The 21,191-nt window shown below is 41.2% G+C and overlaps 1 pseudogene; it reads left to right on the top strand.

Moving 5' to 3' along the window:
* Nucleotides 1-14,572: 14,572 nt before the first annotated feature.
* LOC125515347 lies at nucleotides 14,573-17,405 on the top strand (annotated as a pseudogene).
* Nucleotides 17,406-21,191: the final 3,786 nt, after the last annotated feature.

Genomic DNA, 21,191 nt, shown 5'->3' with positions numbered 1-21,191 from the left:
TCATGCTTCGACTTCATCACATAACGGTTCACCATACGTGCATGCTACGGGAATCACAAACTTTAACACAAGTATCTCTCAAATTCACAACTACTCAACTAGCATGACTCTAATATCACCATCTTCATATCTCAAAAAAATCATCAAGTATCAAACTTCTCATAGTATTCAATGCACTCTATATGAAAGTTTTTATTATATCCCTCTTGGATGCCTATCATATTAGGACTAAATTCATAACCAAAGAAAACTACCATGCTGTTCTAAAAGACTCTCAAAATAATATAAGTGAAGCATGAGAGTTCAACAATTTCTTCAAAATAAAACCACCGCCGTGCTCTAAAAAGATATAAGTGAAGCACTAGAGCAAATGACAAACTACTCCAAAAGATATATGTGAAGATCAATGAGTAGTCGAATAATTATGCAACTATGTGAAGACTATCTAACATTTAATAATTTCATATCTTGGTATTTTATTCAAACAGCAAGCAAAATAAAATAAAATAAAATGACGCTCCAAGCAAAACACATATCATGTGGTGAATAAAAATATAGCTCCAAGTAAAGTTACCGATGAACGAAGACGAAAGAGGGGATGCCTTCCGGGGCATCCCCAAGCTTAGGCTCTGGTTGTACTTTAATATTACCTTGGGGTGCCTTGGGAATCCCCAAGCTTAGGCTGTTCCCACTCATTATTCCATAGTACATCGAATCTTTACCCAAAACTTGAAAACTTCACAACACAAAACTTAACAGAAGACTCGTAAGCTCCTTTAGTATAAGAAAATAAATAACCACTTAGGTACTGTTGTGAACTCATTATAAATTCATATTGGTGTAATATATACTGTATTCCAACTTATCTATGGTTCATACCATCCGATACTACTCATAGATTCATCAAAATAAGCAAACAACACACGAAAAACAGAATCTATAAAAAACAGAACAGTCTGTAGTAATCTGTAGGTTTCGAATACTTCCGGAACCCCAAAAATTCTAAAATAAATTGCTGTACGTGAGGAATTTGTATATTAATCATCTGCAAAAAGAATCAACTTAATCGCACTCTCCAGTAAAAAATGGCAGCTAATCTTATGAGTGCTAAAGTTTCTGTTTTTTACAGCAAGATCACAAAGACTTCACCCAAGTCTTCCCAAAGGTTCTACTTGGCACAAACACTAATTAAAACATAAAACCACATCTAAAAAGAGGCTAGATGAATTATTTATTACTAAACAGGAGCAAAAACAAGGAACATAAATAAAATTGGGTTGCCTCCCAACAAGCGCTATCGTTTAACGCCCCTAGCTAGGCACGATGATTTCAATGATGCTCACATAAAAGATAAGAATTGTAACATAAAGAGAGCATCATGAAGAATATGACTAGCACATTTAAGTCTAACCCACTTCCTATGCATAGGGATTTTGTGAGCAAACAACTTGTGGGAACCATAATCAACTAGCATAGGAGGGCAAAACAAGCATAACTTCAAAACTTTAAGCACATAGAGAGGAAACTTGATATTATTGCAATTCCTACAAGCATATGTTCCTCCCTCATAGTAATTTTCAGTAGCATTATGAATGAATTCAACAATATAACTAGGACCTAAAGCATTCTTTCATGATCTACAAGCATAGAAAATTTACTACTCTCCACATAAGCAAGATTCTTCTCATTCGGAATAGTGGGAGTATCATAAGAAACTCGAATACTATAAATTGTTTCCACATTAAAAGAGTAAGGTTCAGAAAAATGGTAATCATAATCATGACAAGTTTTAATATAATCATCACTACTTTTTATAGCATACGTGTCATCACAATAATCATCATAAGTAGCAACTTTGTTCTCATCATAATCAATTGAAACCTCTTCCAAGATAGTGGAATCATTACTAAATAAAGTCATGACCTCTCCAAATCTACTTTCATAGTTGTCAAAATAAGATTCAATATCCTCCAAAATAGTGTGATCATTACTTCCTAAAGTTGACACTCTTCCAAACCCACTTTCATCAATATAACCATCATAAATAGGAGGCATGCTATCATCATAATAAATTTGCTCATCAAAACTTGGGAGACTGAAAATATCATCTTCATCAAATGTAGCATCCCCAAGATTGGGACAAACATTAATTGCAGCAAATACATTCTCAAACATGTCATTCTCATCAAACATAGCATCCCCAAGCTTGGGCCTTTTCATATCATAAGCATAATCACTCTCATCATTAATAGTATGGATAGCACCAATAGTATAGCAATTATCATCATCACAATGAGTAATAGGGGCAACATCACTTGGGAGGGATACATTTTCACGTTTACTTCTCCGTCTTTTCTTTTTCTTCTTCACATTATGTGTGGGTTCAATCCTCCTTTTGGAGCTCCTTATTGATGAGATTGGTTGAATAGAAGGCTCCTCCTCGTTACCTGATTCATCATAAGAAATAATAGGAGGATATTGGGAAGCCTCTTCTCTTTCATTAGTATTCTATTCATCCTCTATTTGTTTTCTTTTCTTTATGTAATTGGCAATATAAGTATTTTCAATGCAATTCACCGCACAATACATAAAAATTTCTTCTAGATCAATATCGAGGAATTTCTCAAGGCTATATTCTGGAATATGCTTAGTTATACGTTTCATTTCTTCATAACCCAAAAGCAAACTAAGTTCATTATGATGTGCAAGGGAAATCAAATCATCACAATTTTTGGACACGATACGATCATGGAACAATTTGCATCGGAGATTTAAATGACCATGTTCATTGCAAAGTTCACAAGTATGGTGAAGAAATTTTAAATTTTCAGCACAAACATCTAGCCTTTCTTGCAACCATTTAGTTTCCAAATACTTATGCCTCTTGCAAAATCTATTTTCCCTAATTGGTGTGTACTTGCAGGCTCTATATACTAGAGAATACACCGCGCATTGTTGCGGGAATCGATTGCAATATATTTCAGTGATTTGATTGTATGAAGTTTCCATAGCTGAATTAATAATACATGAACTAAAGCTAAAAATAAATATACTATATATTGTACGCCCTCCGTCTCAAAATAAGTGCCTCAACTTTATACAAACTTTAGTACAAAGTTGTATTAAGATTGAGACACTTATTTTGGGACAAAGTTCGTATAAAGTTGAGGCACTTATTTTGGGACGGATGGAGTATTTGATTATTGTGTAGTCAAAAAATATTTTGAATATAAGTGGTATAACGTAATGGAAAACTTTTTTCATGCATTTTGAGTGGACCTTTGATGAGGTGGCATGTGTGGTGAGGTGAAAGGTGTGCATGAGATCAACTAATAATGGAAATCTTTTTTCTCATGCATGTAGTGGTGGGCCTTTGATGAGGTGACATGTGTGCATGTTGAGATAAATAGAATAGTGGGGATCAACTTCTTATGTATATAGGATTCCACAAAAGTTGACTTTCTTATAAGAGACATTTTCATCATGACTAGTGCAATCATCATTAGTACTATGGATATTCAAGAAGTTCATACTAACAACATTGCAATCATGCTCATCATTCAAAGATTTAGTGCCAAACATTTTATAGACTTCTTCTAGCATTTGAGCGCAATTTTCCTTTCCATCATTCTCACGAAAGATATTAAAAAGGATGAAGCGTATGAGGCAAACTCAACTCCATTTTTTTGTAGTTTTCTTTTATGAACTAAACTAGTGCTAAAACAAGAAACAAAAAGATTCGATTGCAAGATCTAAAGATATACCTTCAAGCGCTAACCTCCCTGGCAACGGCGCCAGAAAAGAGCTTGATGTCTACTACACAACCTTCTTCTTGTAGACGTTGTTGGGCCTCCAAGTGCAGAGGTTTGTAGGACAGTAGCAAATTTCCCTCAAGTGGATGACCTAAGGTTTCTCAATCCGTGGGAGGCGTAGGATGAAGATGGTCTCTCTCAAGCAACCCTGCAAGCAAATAACAAAGAGTCTCTTGTGTCCCCAACACACCCAATACAATGGTAAATTGTATAGATGCACTAGTTAGGTGAATAGGGTGATACAAGTGCAATATGGATGGTAGATAAAGGTTTTTGCAATCTGAAAATATAAAAACAGCAAGGTAACTAATGATAAAAGTGAGCGAAAACGGTATTGCAATGCGTGGAAACAAGGCCTAGGGTTCATACTTTCACTAGTGCAAGTTCTCTCAACAATAATAACATAATTGGATCATATAACTATTCCTCAACATGCAACAAAGAGTCACTCTAAAGTCCCTAATAGCGGAGAACAAACGAAGAGATTATGGTAGGGTATGAAACCACCTCAAAGTTATCCTTTCTGATCGATCTATTCAAGAGTCCATAGTAAAATAACATGAAGCTATTCTTTCCGTTCAATCTATCATAGAGTTCGTACTAGAGTAACACCTTAAGACACAAATCAACCAAAACCCTAATGTCACCTAGATACTCCAATTGTTGGGGAACGAAGTAATTTCAAAAAATTTCCTACGCACACGCAAGATCATGGTGATGCATAGCAACGAGAGGGGAGAGTGTGATCTACGTACCCTTGTAGACCGACAACGGAAGCGTTATGACAACGCGGTTGATGTAGTCGTACGTCTTCACGGCCCGACCGATCAAGCACCGAAACTACGGCACCTCTGAGTTCTAGCACACATTCAGCTCGATGACAATCCCCGGACTCCGATCCAGCAAAGTGTCGGGGAAGAGTTCCGTCAGCACGACGGCGTGGTGACGATCTTGATGTTCTACCGTCGCAGGGCTTCGCCTAAGCACCGCTACAATATTATCGAGGATTATGGTGGAAGGGGGCACCGCACACGGCTAAGAGAACGATCACGAAGATCAACTTGTGTGTCTAGGGGTGCCCCCTGCCCCTGTATATAAAGGAGCAAGGGGAGGAGGCCGGCCGTCCCTATAGGCACGCCAAGGAGGAGTCCTCCTCCTAGTAGGAGTAGGACTCCTACTAGGAGGGGGGAGGAAGTGGGGAGGGAGAAGGAAAGGGGGGCGCCGCCCCCCTCTCCTAGTCCAATTCGGACCAGGGGGAGGAGGCGCGCGGCCCACCCTGGCTGCCCTTCTCTTTCTCCACTAAGGCCCATATGGCCCATTACTTCTCCCGGGGGGGGGGGGTTCCGGTAACCCTCCGGTACTCCGGTTTTCTCCGAAATCACCCGGAACACTTCCGGTGTCCGAATATAGCCGTCCAATATATCAATCTTTATGTCTCGACCATTTCGAGACTCCTCGTTATGTCCGTGATCACATCCGGGACTCCGAACTAACTTCGGTACATCAAAACTCATAAACTCATAATATAACTGTCATCGAAACCTTAAGCGTGCGGACCCTACGGGTTCGAGAACAATGTAGACATGACTGAGACATGTCTCCGGTCAATAACCAATAGCGGAACCTGGATGCTCATATTGGCTCCTACATATTCTACGAAGATCTTTATCGGTTAGACCGCATAACAACATACGTTGTTCCCTTTGTCATCGGTATGTTACTTGCCCGAGATTTGATCATCGGTATCTCAATACCTAGTTCAATCTCGTTACCGGCAAGTCTCTTTACTCGTTTCGTAATACATCATCTCGCAACTAACTCATTAGTTGCAATGCTTGCAAGGCTTATGTGATGTGCATTACCGAGAGGGCCCAGAGATACCTCTCCGACAATCAGAGTGACAAATCCTAATCTCAAAATACGCCAACCCAACATTTACCTTTGGATACACCTGTAGAGCTCCTTTATAATCACCCAGTTACGTTGTGACGTTTGGTAGCACACAAAGTGTTCCTCCGGCAAACGGGAGTTGCATAATCTCATAGTCATAGGAACATGTATAAGTCATGAAGAAAGCAATAGCAACATACTAAACGATCGAGTGCTAAGCTAATGGAATGGGTCATGTCAATCACATCATTCTCCTAATAATGTGACCCCTTTAATCACATGACAACACATGTCTATGGTTAGGAAACATAACCATCTTTGATTAATGAGCTAGTCAAGTAGAGGCATACTAGTGACGTTTAGTTTGTCTATGTATTCACACAAGTATTATGTTTCAGGATAATACAATTCTAGCATGAATAATAAACATTTATCATGATATAAGGAAATAAAATAATAACATTATTATTGCCTCTAGGGCATATTTCCTTCAGTCTCCCACTTGCACTAGAGTCAATAATCTAGATTACACAGTAATGATTCTAACACCCATGGAGCTTTGGTGCTGATCATGTTTTGTTCGTGGAAGAGGCTTAGTCAACGGGTTTGCAACATTCAGATCCGTATGTATCTTGCAAATCTCTATGTCTCCCACCTGGACTAGATCCCGGATGGAATTGAAGCATCTCTTGATGTGCTTGGTTCTCTTGTGAAATCTGGATTCCTTTGCCAAGGCAATTGCACCAGTATTGTCACAAAAGATTTTCATTGGACCCGATGCACTAGGTATGACACCTAGATCGGATATGAACTCCTTCATCCAGACTCCTTCGTTTGCTGCTTCCGAAGCAGCTATGTACTCCGCTTCACATGTAGATCCCGCCACAACGCTTTGTTTAGAACTGCACCAACTGACAGCTCCACCGTTTAATGTAAACACGTATCCGGTTTGCGATTTAAAATCGTCCAGATCAGTGTCAAAGCTTGCATCAACGTAACCATTTACTATGAGCTCTTTGTCACCTCCATATATGAGAAACATATCCTTAGTCCTTTTCAGGTATTTTAGGATGTTCTTGACCGCCGTCCAGTGATCCACTCCTGGATTACTTTGGTACCTCCCTGCTAGACTTATAGCAAGACACACATCAGGTCTGGTACACAGCATTGCATACATGATAGAGCCTATGGCTGAAGCATAGGGAATATCTTTCATTTTCTCTCTATCTTCTGCATTGGTCGGGCATTGAGTCTTACTCAATTTCACACCTTGTAACACAGGCAAGAATCCTTTCTTTGCTTGATCCATTTTGAACTTCTTCAAAATTTTGTCAAGGTATGTGCTTTGTGAAAGTCCAATTAAGCGTCTTGATCTATCTCTGTAGATCTTAATGCCCAATATGTAAGCAGCTTCACCGAGGTCTTTCATTGAAAAACTCTTATTCAAGTATCCTTTTATGCTATTCAGAAATTCTAAATCATTTCCGATTAGTAATATGTCATCTACATATAATATCAAAAATGCTACAGAGCTCCCACTCACTTTCTTGTAAATAGAGGCTTCTCCAAAAGTCTGTACAAAACCAAATGCTTTGATCACACTATCAAAGCGTTTATTCCAACTCCGAGAAGCTTGCACCAGTCCATAAATGGATCGCTGGAGCTTGCATACTTTGTTAGCTCCCTTTGGATCGACAAAACCTTCCGGTTGCATCATATACAACTCTTCTTCTAGAAATCCATTCAGGAATGCAGTTTTGACATCCATCTGCCAAATTTCATAATTATAAAATGCGGCAATTGCTAACATGATTCGGACAGACTTAAGCATCGCTACGGGTGAGAAGGTCTCATCGTAGTCAATCCCTTGAACTTGTCGAAAACCTTTTGCGACAAGTCGAGCTTTGTAGATAGTAATATTACCGTCAGCGTCAGTCTTCTTCTTGAAGATCCATTTATTCTCAATTGCTTGCCGATCATTGGGAAAGTCAACCAAAGTCCATACTTTGTTCTCATACATGGATCCCATCTCAGATTTCATGGCTTCAAGCCATTTTGCGGAATCTGGGCTCACCATCACTTCTTCATAGTTCGTAGGTTCATCATGATCTAGTAGCATGACTTCCAGAACAGGATTACCGTACCACTCTGGTGCAGATCTTACTCTGGCTGATCTACGAGGTTCAGTAGTATCTTGTTCTGAAGTTTCATGATTATCATCATTAGCTTCCTCACTAATTGGTGTAGGTGTCACAGAAACTGGTTTATGTGATGTACTACTTTTCAATAAGGGAGCAGGTACAGTTACCTCATCAAGTTCTACTTTCCTCCCACTCACTTCTTTCGAGAGAAACTCCTTTTCTAGAAAGTTTCCGAATTTAGCAACAAAAGTCTTGCCTTCGGATCTGTGATAGAAGGTGTATCCAATAGTTTCCTTTGGATATCCTATGAAGACACATTTCTCCGATTTGGGTTCGAGCTTATCAGGTTGAAGCTTTTTCACATAAGCATCGCAGCCCCAAACTTTCAGAAACGACAACTTTGGTTTCTTGCTAAACCACAATTCATAAGGCGTCGTCTCAACGGATTTTGATGGTGCCCTATTTAACGTGAATGCGGCCGTCTCTAGAGCATATCCCCAAAACAATAGCGGTAAATCAGTAAGAGACATCATAGATCGCACCATATCTAGTAAAGTATGATTACGACGTTCGGAAACACCATTAAGCTGTGGTGTTCCGGGTGGTGTGAGTTGCGAAACTATTCCGCATTGTTTCAAATGTACACCAAACTCGTAACTCAAATATTCTCCTCCACGATCAGATCATAGGAATTTTATTTTCTTGTTACGATGATTTTCAACTTCACTCTGAAATTCTTTGAACTTTTCAAACGTTCAGACTTATGTTTCATTAAGTAGATATACCATATCTTCTTAAGTCATCTGTGAAGGTGAGAAAATAACGATATTCGCCACGAGCCTCAACATTCATCGGACCACATACATCTGTATGTATGATTTCCAACAAATCTGTTGCTCTCTCCATAGTACCGGAGAACGGTGTTTTTGTCATCTTACCCATAAGGCACGGTTCGCAAGTACCAAGTGATTCATAATCAAGTGGTTCCAAAAGTCCATCAGTATGGAGTTTCTTCATGCGCTTTACACCGATATGACCCAAACGGCAGTGCCACAAATAAGTTGCACTATCATTATCAACTCTGCATCTTTTGGCTTCAACATTATGAATATGTGTGTCACTACTATCGAGATTTAATAAGAATAGACCACTCTTTAAGGGTGCATGACCATAAAAGATATTACTCATATAAATAGAACAACCATTATTCTCTGATTTAAATGAATAACCGTCTCGCATCAAACAAAATCCAGATATAATGTTCATGCTTAACGCTGACACCAAATAACAATTATTTAGGTCTAATACTAATCCCGAAGGTAGATGTAGAGGTAGCGTGCCGACCGCGATCACATCGACTTTGGAACCATTTCCCACGCGCATCGTCACCTCGTCCTTAGCCAATCTTCGCTTAATCCGTAGTCCCTGTTTCGAGTTGCAAATGTTAGCAACAGAACCAGTATCAAATACCCAGGTGCTACTGCGAGCATTAGTAAGGTACACATCAATAACATGTATATCACATATACCTTTGTTCACCTTGCCATCCTTCTTATCCGCCAAATACTTGGGGCAGTTCCGCTTCAAGTGACCAGTCTGCTTGTAGTAGAAGCACTCAGTTTCAGGCTTAGGTCCAGGTTTGGGTTTCTTCTCTTGAGTAGCAACTTGCTTGCTGTTCTTTTTGAAGTTCCCCTCTTCTTTCCTTTGCCCTTTTTTCTTGAAACTAGTGGTCTTGTTGACCATCAACACTTGATGCTCCTTCTTGATTTCTACCTCCGCAGCTTTCAGCATTGCGAAGAGCTCGGGAATAGTCTTATTCATCCCTTGCATATTATAGTTCATCATGAAGCTCTTGTAGCTTGGTGGCAGTGATTGGAGAATTCTGTCAATGACGCAATCATCTGAAAGATTAACTCCCAATTGAATCAAGTGATTATTATACCCAGACATTTTGAGTATATGCTCACTGACAGAACTGTTCTCCTCCATCTTGCAGCTCTAGAACTTATTGGAGACTTCATATCTCTCAATCCGGGCATTTTCTTGAAATATTAACTTCAACTCCTGGAACATCTCATATGCTCCATGACGTTCCAAACGTCGCTCAAGTCCCGATTCTAAGCCGTAAAGCATGGCACACTGAACTATCGAGTAGTCATCAGCTTTGCTCTGCCAGACGTTCATAACATCTAGTGTTGCTCCAGCAGCAGGCCTGGCACCCAGCGGTGCTTCCAGGACGTAATTCTTCTGTGCAGCAATGAGGATAATCCTCAAGTTACGGACCCAGTCTATGTAATTGCTACCATCATCTTTCAACTTTGCTTTCTCAAGGAACACATTAAAATTCAACGGAACAACAGCACGGGCCATCTATCTACAATCAAACATAAACAAGCAAGATACTATCAGGTACTAAGTTCATGATAAATTTAGGTTCAATTAATCATATTACTAAAGAACTCCCACTTAGATAGACATCCCTCTAATCCTCTAAGTGATTACGTGATCCAAATCAACTAAACCATGTCCGATCATCACGTGAGATGGAGTAGTTTCATTGGTGAACATCACTATGTTGATCATATCTACTATATGATTCACGCTCAACCCTTCGGTCTCCGTGTTCCGAGGCCATATCTGTATATGCTTGGCTCGTCAAGTATAACCTGAGTATTCCGCGTGTGCAACTGTTTTGCACCCGTTGTATTTGAACGTAGAGCCTATCACACCCGATCATCACGTGGTGTCTCTGCACGAAGAACTTTCGCAATGGTGCATACTCAGGGAGAACACTTCTTGATAATTAGTGAGAGATCATCTTAAAATGCTACCGTCAATCAAAGCAAGATAAGACGCATAAAAGATAAACATCACATGCAATCAATATAAGTGATATGATATGGCCATCATCATCTTGTGCTTGTGATCTTCATCTTCGAAGCACCGTCGTGATCACCATCGTCACCGGCGCGACACCTTGATCACCATCGTAGCATCGTTGTCGTCTCGCCAATCTTATGCTTCCACGACTATCGCTACCGCTTAGTGATAAAGTAAAGCATTACAGCGCAATTGCATTGCATACAATAAATCAACAACCATATGGCTCCTGCCAGTTGCCGATAACTTGGTTACAAAACATGATCATCTCATACAATAAAATTTAGCATCATGTCTTGACCATATCACATCACAACATGCCCTGCAAAAACAAGTTAGACGTCCTCTACTTTGTTGTTGCAAGTTTTACGTGGCTGCTACGAGCTTAAGCAAGAACCAATCTTACCTATGCATCAAAACCACAATGATAGTTTGTCAAGTTGGTGTTGTTTTAACCTTCGCAAGGACCGGGCGTAGCCACACTCGGTTCAACTAAAGTTGGAGAAACTGACACCCGCTAGCCACCTTTGTGCAAAGCACGTCGGGAGAACCGGTCTCGCGTAAGCGTACGCGTAATGTCGGTCCGGGCTGCTTCGTCCAACAATACCGCCAAACCAAAGTATGACATGCTGGTAAGCAGTATGACTTATATCGCCCACAACTCACTTGTGTTCTACTCATGCATATAACATCAACACATAAAACCTAGGCTCTGATACCACTGTTGGGGAACGAAGTAATTTCAAAAAAATTCCTACGCACACGCAAGATCATTGTGATGCATAGCAACGAGAGGGGAGAGTGTGATCTACGTACCCTGGTAGACCGACAGCGGAAGCATTATGACAACGCGGTTGATGTAGTCGTACGTCTTCACGGCCCGACCGATCAAGCACCGAAACTACGGCACCTCCGAGTTCTAGCACACGTTCAGCTCGATGACGATCCCCGGACTCCGATCCAGCAAAGTGTCAGGGAAGAGTTCCGTCAGCACGACGGCGTGGTGACGATCTTGATGTTCTACCGTCGCAGGGCTTCGCCTAAGCACCGCTACAATATTATTGAGGATTATGGTGGAAGGGGGCACCGCACACGGCTAAGAGAATGATCACGAAGATCAACTTGTGTGTCTAGGGGTGCCCCCTGCCCCCGTATATAAAGGAGCAAGGGGAGGAGGCCGGCCGGCCCTATAGGCACGCCAAGGAGGAGTCCTCCTCCTAGTAGGAGTAGGACTCCTACTAGGAGGGGGGGAGTGGGGAGGGAGAAGGAAAGGGGGGCGCCGCCCCCCTCTCCTAGTCCAATTCGGACCAGGGGGGAGGAGGCGCGCGGCCCACCCTGGCTGCCCTTCTCTTTCTCCACTAAGGCCCATATGGCCCATTACTTCTCCCGGGGGGGGGGGGTTCCGGTAACCCTCCGGTACTCCGGTTTTCTCCGAAATCACCCGGAACACTTCCGGTGTCCGAATATAGCCGTCCAATATATCAATCTTTATGTCTCGACCATTTCGAGACTCCTAGTTATGTCCGTGATCACATCCGAGACTCCGAACTAACTTCGGTACAACAAAACTCATAAACTCATAATATAACTGTCATCGAAACCTTAAGCGTGCGGACCCTACGGGTTCGAGAACAATGTAGACATGACCGAGACATGTCTCCGGTCAATAACCAATAGCGGAACCTGGATGCTCATATTGGCTCCTATATATTCTACGAAGATCTTTATCGGTTAGACCGCATAATAACATACGTTGTTCCCTTTGTCATCGGTATGTTACTTGCCCGAGATTCGATCGTCGGTATCTCAATACCTAGTTCAATCTCGTTACCGGCAAGTCTCTTTACTCGTTTCGTAATACATCATTTCGCAACTAACTCATTAGTTGCAATGCTTGCAAGGCTTATGTGATGTGCATTACCGAGAGGGCCCAGAGATACCTCTCCGACAATCGGAGTGACAAATCCTAATCTCGAAATACGCCAACCCAACATTTACCTTTGGAGACACCTGTAGAGCTCCTTTATAATCACCCAGTTACGTTGTGACGTTTGGTAGCACACAAAGTGTTCCTCCGGCAAACGGGAGTTGCATAATCTCATAGTCATAGGAACATGTATAAGTCATGAAGAAAGCAATAGCAACATACTAAACGATCGGGTGCTAAGCTAATGGAATGGGTCATGTCAATCACATCATTCTCCTAATAATGTGATCCCGTTAATCAAATGACAACACATGTCTATGGTTAGGAAACATAACCATCTTTGATTAATGAGCTAGTCAAGTAGAGGCATACTAGTGACGTTTAGTTTGTCTATGTATTCACACAAGTATTATGTTTCCAGATAATACAATTCTAGCATGAATAATAAACATTTATCATGATATAAGGAAATAAAATAATAACATTATTATTACCTCTAGGGCATATTTCCTTCACCAATGTCACTTCAAGTATCCATGGGTATGATTATACGATATGCATCACACAATCTCAGATTCATCTATTCAACCAACACAAAGAACTTCAAAGAGTGCCCCAAAGTTTCTACCGAAGAGTCAAGACGAAAACGTGTGCCAACCCCTATGCATAAGTTCACGAGGTCACGAAACTCGCATGTTGATCACCAAAACATACATCAAGTGGATCACGTGATATCCCATTGTCACCACAGATAAGCACATGCAAGACATACATAAGTGTTCTCAAATCCTTAAAGACTCAATCCGATAAGATAACTTCAAAGGGAAAACTCAATTCATCACAAGAGAGTAGAGGGGGAGAAACATCATAAGATTCAACTATAATAGCAAAGCTCATGATACATCAAGACCGTACCACCTCAAGAACACGAGAGAGAGAGAGAGATCAAACACATAGCTACTGGTACATACCCTCAGCCCCGAGGGTGAACTACTCCCTCCTCGTCATGGAGAGCGCCGAGATGATGAAGATGGCCACCGGAGAGGGATTCCTCCCTCCGGCAGGGTGCCGGAACGGGTCTAGATTGGTTTTCGGTGGCTACGGAGGCTTCTGGCGGCGGAACTCCCGATCTATTGTGATCCCCGATGTTTTTAGGGTATATGGACATATATAGGCGAAAGAAGTCGGTCAGGGAAGCCACGAGGGGCCCACGAGGCTCTTCTGGCCCACCTCCGGTACTCCGTGGGCTTCTTCTGGTCCAAAAATGATCTCCGTGAAGTTTCAGGTCAATTGGACTCCGTTTAATTTTCCTTTTCTGCCATACTTAAAAACAAGAAAAAAACAGAAACTGGCAGTGGGCTCTAGGTTAATAGGTTAGTCCCAAAAATCATATAAAATAGCATAGTAATGCATAGGTTGATAATATAATAGCATGGAACAAAAAAATTATAGATACGTTGGAGACGTATCAATGAATATTTCCTTCACATGTAAGAATCCTTCTGAAATATGAGGTAATTCTTATTGATGTACATGAACATTTATTTTTACATACAAGAACGTTTATGAAAATACAATGGAACATTTCTTTTCACATACATGAACATTTAAAAAGACTGCTAGATATTTTAATAAGTACATGAAAAATTGTTTTTGTGGACATGGACATACTTTACATTGCCTTAAAATTTAATTATTTTTTGAAACGATTATATAAAATTTGTGAGATAGATGTATTTTTGAGATTTATAAAAAAGGAAAAACAATTCATACTTGTAATTGTTTTTGAGGGAATTCGTACTTGTAAATGAGTTGCACCCAGAGCTGGTCATATGGGTCATGGCTCTCGGACCGGCCCATGGGCAAGCTTTTTTTTTGCGGGGTATGGGCAAGCCTTTTCGACTCGGCTCGCTGCAGAACAGGCCGGCCCGACATCTTCCTCCGCTTCCTCCGCTGGAAAAGAGACGAAATGCGATGCGAGCGGGGCTAGGGTTTACACTCTTCTCCGATCCGAATCAAAGGAGAGAAGCACTCTCCTCCACCGCGGACGGAGGTGGAGCAGGGGCGGAGATACCCTCCTCTCCTCTCCTACGGTCTCCATTCTCCATCGCCGGTGTTCCTATCTCCCGGTCGTGCTCAAGGTACCGCCGTTTTCCGCTTCTCCTGATCCCTCCCCTGTTCGTTGGTTCCCCGATTCGACATGTACACTGCATTTTTTCAATTCGCTTTCTTGACAGGGAAACCCCGACTGGTAGTATCATCCATAAATAAAGTTAGTTAATGTTGTCAAACCATCCTCCTGGGTAGTATAGAAAGTAAGCATTTTGGAACTAGGTAGGAGTACTAGCCAGGGTTGCAGCAGATAGTACTATTTCCAGTTGAACATATATTAGATATTTAGATTGGCGTTATCTATTAATAATTGCACCCTGTGAACTCATCGGCTGTGGCAAAATGATTTCCCTACTTTCTTTCTTGCCCAAGCAAGAGCTACAAGTTATAATTTGCATGCTCTGGTTTTCATGTTATTAATTAGGTGCCTCCAAACAAGTTGGTTCAAATTCAGCACGTGGTCTTCTTGCGGAATTGCTTGCGTCGATCCTAGCTCGTTTCTTTGCAGTATTCTCTTAGTTAGTTCTCTGCTACTTATGGTGCTAGTTTAATTTAATGATGTGACATGTAGCGTCATTTTTCCTTTCTAACAGTCTAGAGACAGATAAGGTGCTATGTACTGAAGAACACATAAGTTTTGGACGGATACAGAAAATGCTCAAACTTCATCAGTACTGTATATTCTTCGTAATGAGTGTCTATTGCCAGTGTGATCTTCGTCGTGACATGCATTGTTCTGATATATCATATGTTTGAGTCCAGCTCTTCACTTGTTTTCTGAACCTTGATATATATTAGCTGATTTCTACAGCTGAATTTGTTCAATGGAGGACCTACCGGAGGCTCTGGTGACAGAGATTCTCAAGAGGATCACCAGCACAAGTGATCTGAATTCTCTTTCGCTTGTGTCAAAGCAGCTCTACAAGATAGAGGGGAATCAAAGGGGTGCTATCCGTGTTGGTTCCGGTCTTTGCACTGCTACAGAAGCACTGACATCATTGTGCGCCAGGTTCACAAATTTGCAGAAATTGGAAATCGATTACTCTGGTTGGATACCTGAACATGGAAATCAGTTGGACAACAAAGGCCTTTCTGTGTTTTCATCTCACTGTTCCTCGCTGACTGACCTCACCTTAAGCTTTTGCTCACACATCGAAGACTCTGGGCTTGGCTGTTTAGCGCACTGCAAGAAATTGGTGTCTCTCAGGCTGAACTCCACACCAAAAATAACATCAATTGGGCTTTTCTTGGTTGCAGTTGGTTGCACAAGTCTATCTGCCCTCCACCTTATTGATTGCGAGAAAATCGACAGTGTAGAGTGGCTCGAATACCTTGGTAGGGATGGATCGTTGCAAGATCTTGTAGTGAAGAATTGCAAAGGACTCAATCATCATGACTTCCTAAAGTTTGGTTCAGGATGGATGAAGCTCCAGAAGTTTGAGTTTGAGAGGAAAAGAGGAATGGATGATCGTCTTTTAGGTGATATGGTCTATGACTCCTCATACGATGCTCACAACACGGATATATATGATTTCTGCTGTGAGAGTTTGAAGGATTTGAGGTTGGCGCATATTAAAACTTGGCCAGAAGTAGGACTTCGTGTTGTTCTAGGGAAGTGTAAAGCATTGGAGAAGCTTTGCCTTGAGTATGTTCATGCCCTAAATGACAATGACATGATTGCATTATCTCGGAGCTGCAGCAACCTTAAAAGCATCTTACTTTGGCTCAACCTGCAGCGCTACTCTAGTGATGTCAGCTATTGTGAAACCAGGACGTCATTTACTGATAACAGCCTTTATGCTATAGCCCTCAACTGTCCTATGCTTCAGACCGTAGACCTCAGATTTACACGGTGTTCCCATGACTGGCCATCAGAAATAGGATTCACATAGAAGGGTTTTCTGACACTCATTCAGTCCTGCCCAATTCGTGTTCTCGTGCTAAACAACGCCAACTTCTTTGATGACGAGGGGATGAAGGCCGTCTCATCCTCACCACATCTGGAAACACTCGAGCTTATATTGTGTCATGCGGTAACTGATGCTGGGATGCGCTTCATTGCGCACACCACATGCTTGAGTAATCTCATACTTCGGGCGTGTCATAACGTTACTGATGTTGGAATGGCTGAACTGGAACGTGCACATAAGTTAGAGTCTTTGGTCATCGAGTATTGTAGTGAGATCTCTCTGCAAGCTGCGCAAGGTGTAATCAAGTCAGTTCACTACTCCAGCAAGTTTTCAGATGCCCTGAAGAAGAAACTTGGATTTTTGGGCAAGTGTTGATGAAGTGGTCGCCAGAATTTTCAGTATGAATTTGCTGCTGAAGCCATTAAGTTGTTCAGTGTGCATCGTTAGACAAGGCTGTGCATCATCCGACCTAGATTCACTTGTCTGGACTTTCTATTGCCTTCTACCTCTACTGCAATGATTTTTCTTTATGACAGTCTAATGATGAATTCTGGACAGCAACTGCAACCGTAATTCTGGTTGCTTGATTTCTACTCTGTAGCCGTTTCAAAACCGGCATAAGTAGGCCCCAAGAGTCCCTGTTTACTGTGGAGGCACTATATGTCCGTTTGGTGTTATTTAAGCAAATGTCACGAAACCTTTTTTTTATCGCAGAGGTGATTTTGAAGACATATATGTCTGCCTGATATGTTCGTGTGGCAATTTTGGTATGGATCAATGTAGTAATAATAGGCCAAGTTTCGATGGACATGTACAAAGGCAGCATGCTTGTTTTGTTGATATCGAGTCTATTGGAGGATGTCTTTCATATCTTCTCAAAAGAATACTGAAAGTCACTAGTCAATCATGAACGACTGAAACTTAAGCGACTACTGAAGGCATATAACATACTCCATTCCTAAAACTAAGGCATATTTTTGTTTAGTTAAGACATGTATTTGACTAATTATTACTCTATAAAGACAAAGTTATATGACATGAAATTTGTGTCACTAGATTCATATTTAAAAATACTTTGTTATCACATAATTCAAATATTAAAAGAGTAATTGTTGGTCAAATTGTTGTCTTAACGAAACAAAATACTTCTTATTCATCAGAATGGATGGAGCTAATTACAGGTAGTCACATCATGTCTTTTGCTCTGGACATCCATCACTCAGCAACATTTTGTTGTGTGCTAATTACAGTAGCTGGCTATGTACTTTGTGTGGTACTTTATACTACTTGAGGTAACATGAAACATGCGCCTTCCCCTTGTTAAAAAAAGTGAGATTTTTTATTTTTAACATTAGCTCCTGCCGCAGGCCCTGATCAGGGAATATGTACCAAAAATTTAAATACCGGCTATAGCGGGGCTATAGTTGTTTGAGCAGGTGCCGCTATATGGCATAGCCCTCTAAACTTATGAAATAGCCGGTTATGGCGGTCTATAGCCTCGCTATAGCTGATTTGGAGGGCCGCCCTTATTTGGCATAGCCCGCTATTTGAAACATTGATATTTGCATAGTTTGTTTCTGTTTGTAATTAGCTGAGAGTGTTTAGCTATTATGTTGGCTTGACTGAGGAGCTCCTCCGGAAAACCGAATATAAAAGAAATTTAGGTGTATTCATAAGTTATTTATATTGCCATGACCATCATCAATTATATGTATCGCCAAATATGTGATTTGGTTGTGAAATATAAGGTATGATGTTGTTCTAATGGTCCCTAGTCTACAAGGTTATGGAGACACACATATCGTTGTATTGTGCACAACTTGACTGATGATTGTGTCCCACAAGTCATTGGCATGGTGATGCCAATCCGACAATATTGACTCGGGTGAGTTGAGCAAACCCACCTTTTGACTCAACGAGCTTAATTATGTCATTTGTTAGCCTCAAACAATGTATATGCAATGTCCTTAGACCCGAGGTCCTTGACCTGAGCTGTGTGTCGACTTACTTGGGTTTATCAGATGCTACTGAAAGCGCGTTATATCGAATAGAGGGGGGGGGGGTGAATAGGCGTTTTTTATGAAATTCTTCACTGAGAAATTTGCTGGTGAGGAAATTCCTTAGCGAAGAACTACTAGCAGCGGAATAATACTCAAAAGTAAACACAACAAAATACAAGCATAGTCATCATGATGAAATGAAGACAGGCACAGAGTACAGGAAGCGTAATCACAGGATAACTCAGGATGAAGACAAACAGACTGGAGAAATTGAACTGAGAAAATTGAGAAAGTCTTCAGTCAAAGTCTTCAAACACAGATATGAACAAACATACAACACAGTTATGAGGAAATGAAAGAGTTGAGGAAATAAAACCAGTAAGCTCGGTGAAGACAATGATTTGGTAGACCAGTTCCAACTGTTGTCTCAGTTGTACGTCTGGTTGGAGCGGCTGAGTATTTAAACTCGAGGACACACAGTCCCGGACACCCAGTCAAGGACACTTAGTCCAAGACACCCAGTCCTCACCGTATTCTCCTTGAACTAAGGTCACACAGACCTCGTCCAATCATTCGTGGTAAGTCTTCGGGCGACTTCCAAACCTTCACAAACTTGGTCACTCGGCGATCCACTATTCCTCTTGGATGCTCTAGACCATGACGCCTAACCGTCTGGAAGAAGCACAGTCTTCAAAGGTAACAAGCGTCGGATCCACTCAGGATCAATCTCTTCAGTGATGCTCAATCACTTGGGGTTTGTAGGTGTTTGGGTTTTGGATTTTTGGTTTTTCCTCACTTGATGATTTTCGCTCAAAGTCCTCGGAGGATGGGTTGCTCTCAAATGACAAGTGTCAGTTTCTCTCGGAGCAGCCAACCACTAGTGGTTGTAGGGGGCGGCTATTTATAGCCTAGGGAGCAGCCCGACATGATAAGACATAAATGCCCTTCAATGACATGACCATTAGGTGGATAGATATTTTGGGACAGCTGGCGCATAGCACAACAACGGGCGGAATTTTGAGTAGCAAAATCCTCAGGGCTATCATGTTCCTCACTGTATAGGCAATCCGCACTGGCGAATTCCTAACTCCTCAGTCAGGACAAATTCCTCAAAGATCAGAAGAACTTCGTCTCTGTCACTGACGAAATTGACTGAACTGTATGAGATTTCCAATGGCTTCACTCGAAGGGATTGGTAGGTGTAGGATTTGAGTTGAGCATCACATGGAAATTTTTCCTTAGTATTTCCTCGACCCCCTTTAACAGTACGGTGTTTCCTATGACTCAAGAAAGAGAAAAACAAAACTATGAAAACGGAAGTCTTCAAGCTTCATATTTCTCGCATGAATATCAAGTCTTCACGGACACACCAATTTCTTCACTTTCAAAGTCTTCATAAAAGTCTTCAGAAATACCAAAATCTTCAGTCGAAGATATTCATTTTTAGGGGTCGACTTTTCCTGTAAATATCAAACTCCTCATAGACTTATAGACCTGTGTACACTCACACACGCATTAGTCCCTTAACCTATAAGTCTTCAATACACCAAAATCACTAAGGGGCACTAGACGCACTTACAATCTCCCCCTTTTTGGTGATTGATGACAATATAGGTTAAGCTTTCAACGGGGATAAACATATGAAGTGTAAATACTGATATTGAGGAATTTGATTGCAAGATATAGAAGAACTCCCCCTGAAGATGTGCATAGTGAGGAATTTACTTTTGAAGCAATGCACACTTGAAGAGTTGAATCATGGAGATCTCCCCCTATATCTTGTAATTCATACACGCATTTAACATATAATATGAAGAATTTGGAACGCATGATGAAATATGGTGCCTGATGAAATTCAGCATGCGTGCAATAATATTAACAAGGAATAAGCATGTAGAATAGTGCATCAAGAGTATCAGAGTACAGTGCATCAAAAGTATCAGAGCACCATCGGGTTTAAGATTACAACTCGATCCAATAAAGTTTCAGAAGAACGAGAGTTGTAACTTAGCAGAAAAACGCCCATATAGTAGACCCGCTTGAAGACTAACTCATATTTCTCCCCCTTTGTCATCGAATGACCAAAAGGATCGAAAATGAGGACTAACGCCCCTGAAGATAATCATGTTGATGAAGGAGCGCCAGCATTGTTGGGGTCGTTTGTTGATGTAGGGCCTGCCGCAGTGTCGTCCAAATCTTCATGTTCATCAGTGTCGCGCGATGAAGAATATGAGCTGGCCACCAGAGAAGGAACCTTGACCTTCTTGAATTTCTTCGGTGGAGGTGCAGACCAGTCAAAATCTTCATTAAGACCCATGTTCTTCAGATCTTCTTCACCATACAGATGTGACAGGATTGCCCAGGTGCAACCAAAGACTTGATGGAGGTAGTAGTGGTTTTTCTTCACTGCATTGTGTGTGGCAGTCATGTTGTGAAGAAGTGAACCAAACTGACGCTTAACCCATTTGTGATTTCGATCCATCTTCTGGTGAAGACTAAGCGAAAGTTCACGGTCAGTC

This window comes from Triticum urartu, chromosome 6 (genome assembly GCF_003073215.2).
Source record: "Triticum urartu cultivar G1812 chromosome 6, Tu2.1, whole genome shotgun sequence".
In the NCBI taxonomy this organism is placed as follows: Eukaryota; Viridiplantae; Streptophyta; class Magnoliopsida; order Poales; family Poaceae; genus Triticum; species Triticum urartu.
This window is presented reverse-complemented; position numbering and strand designations above follow the sequence as displayed.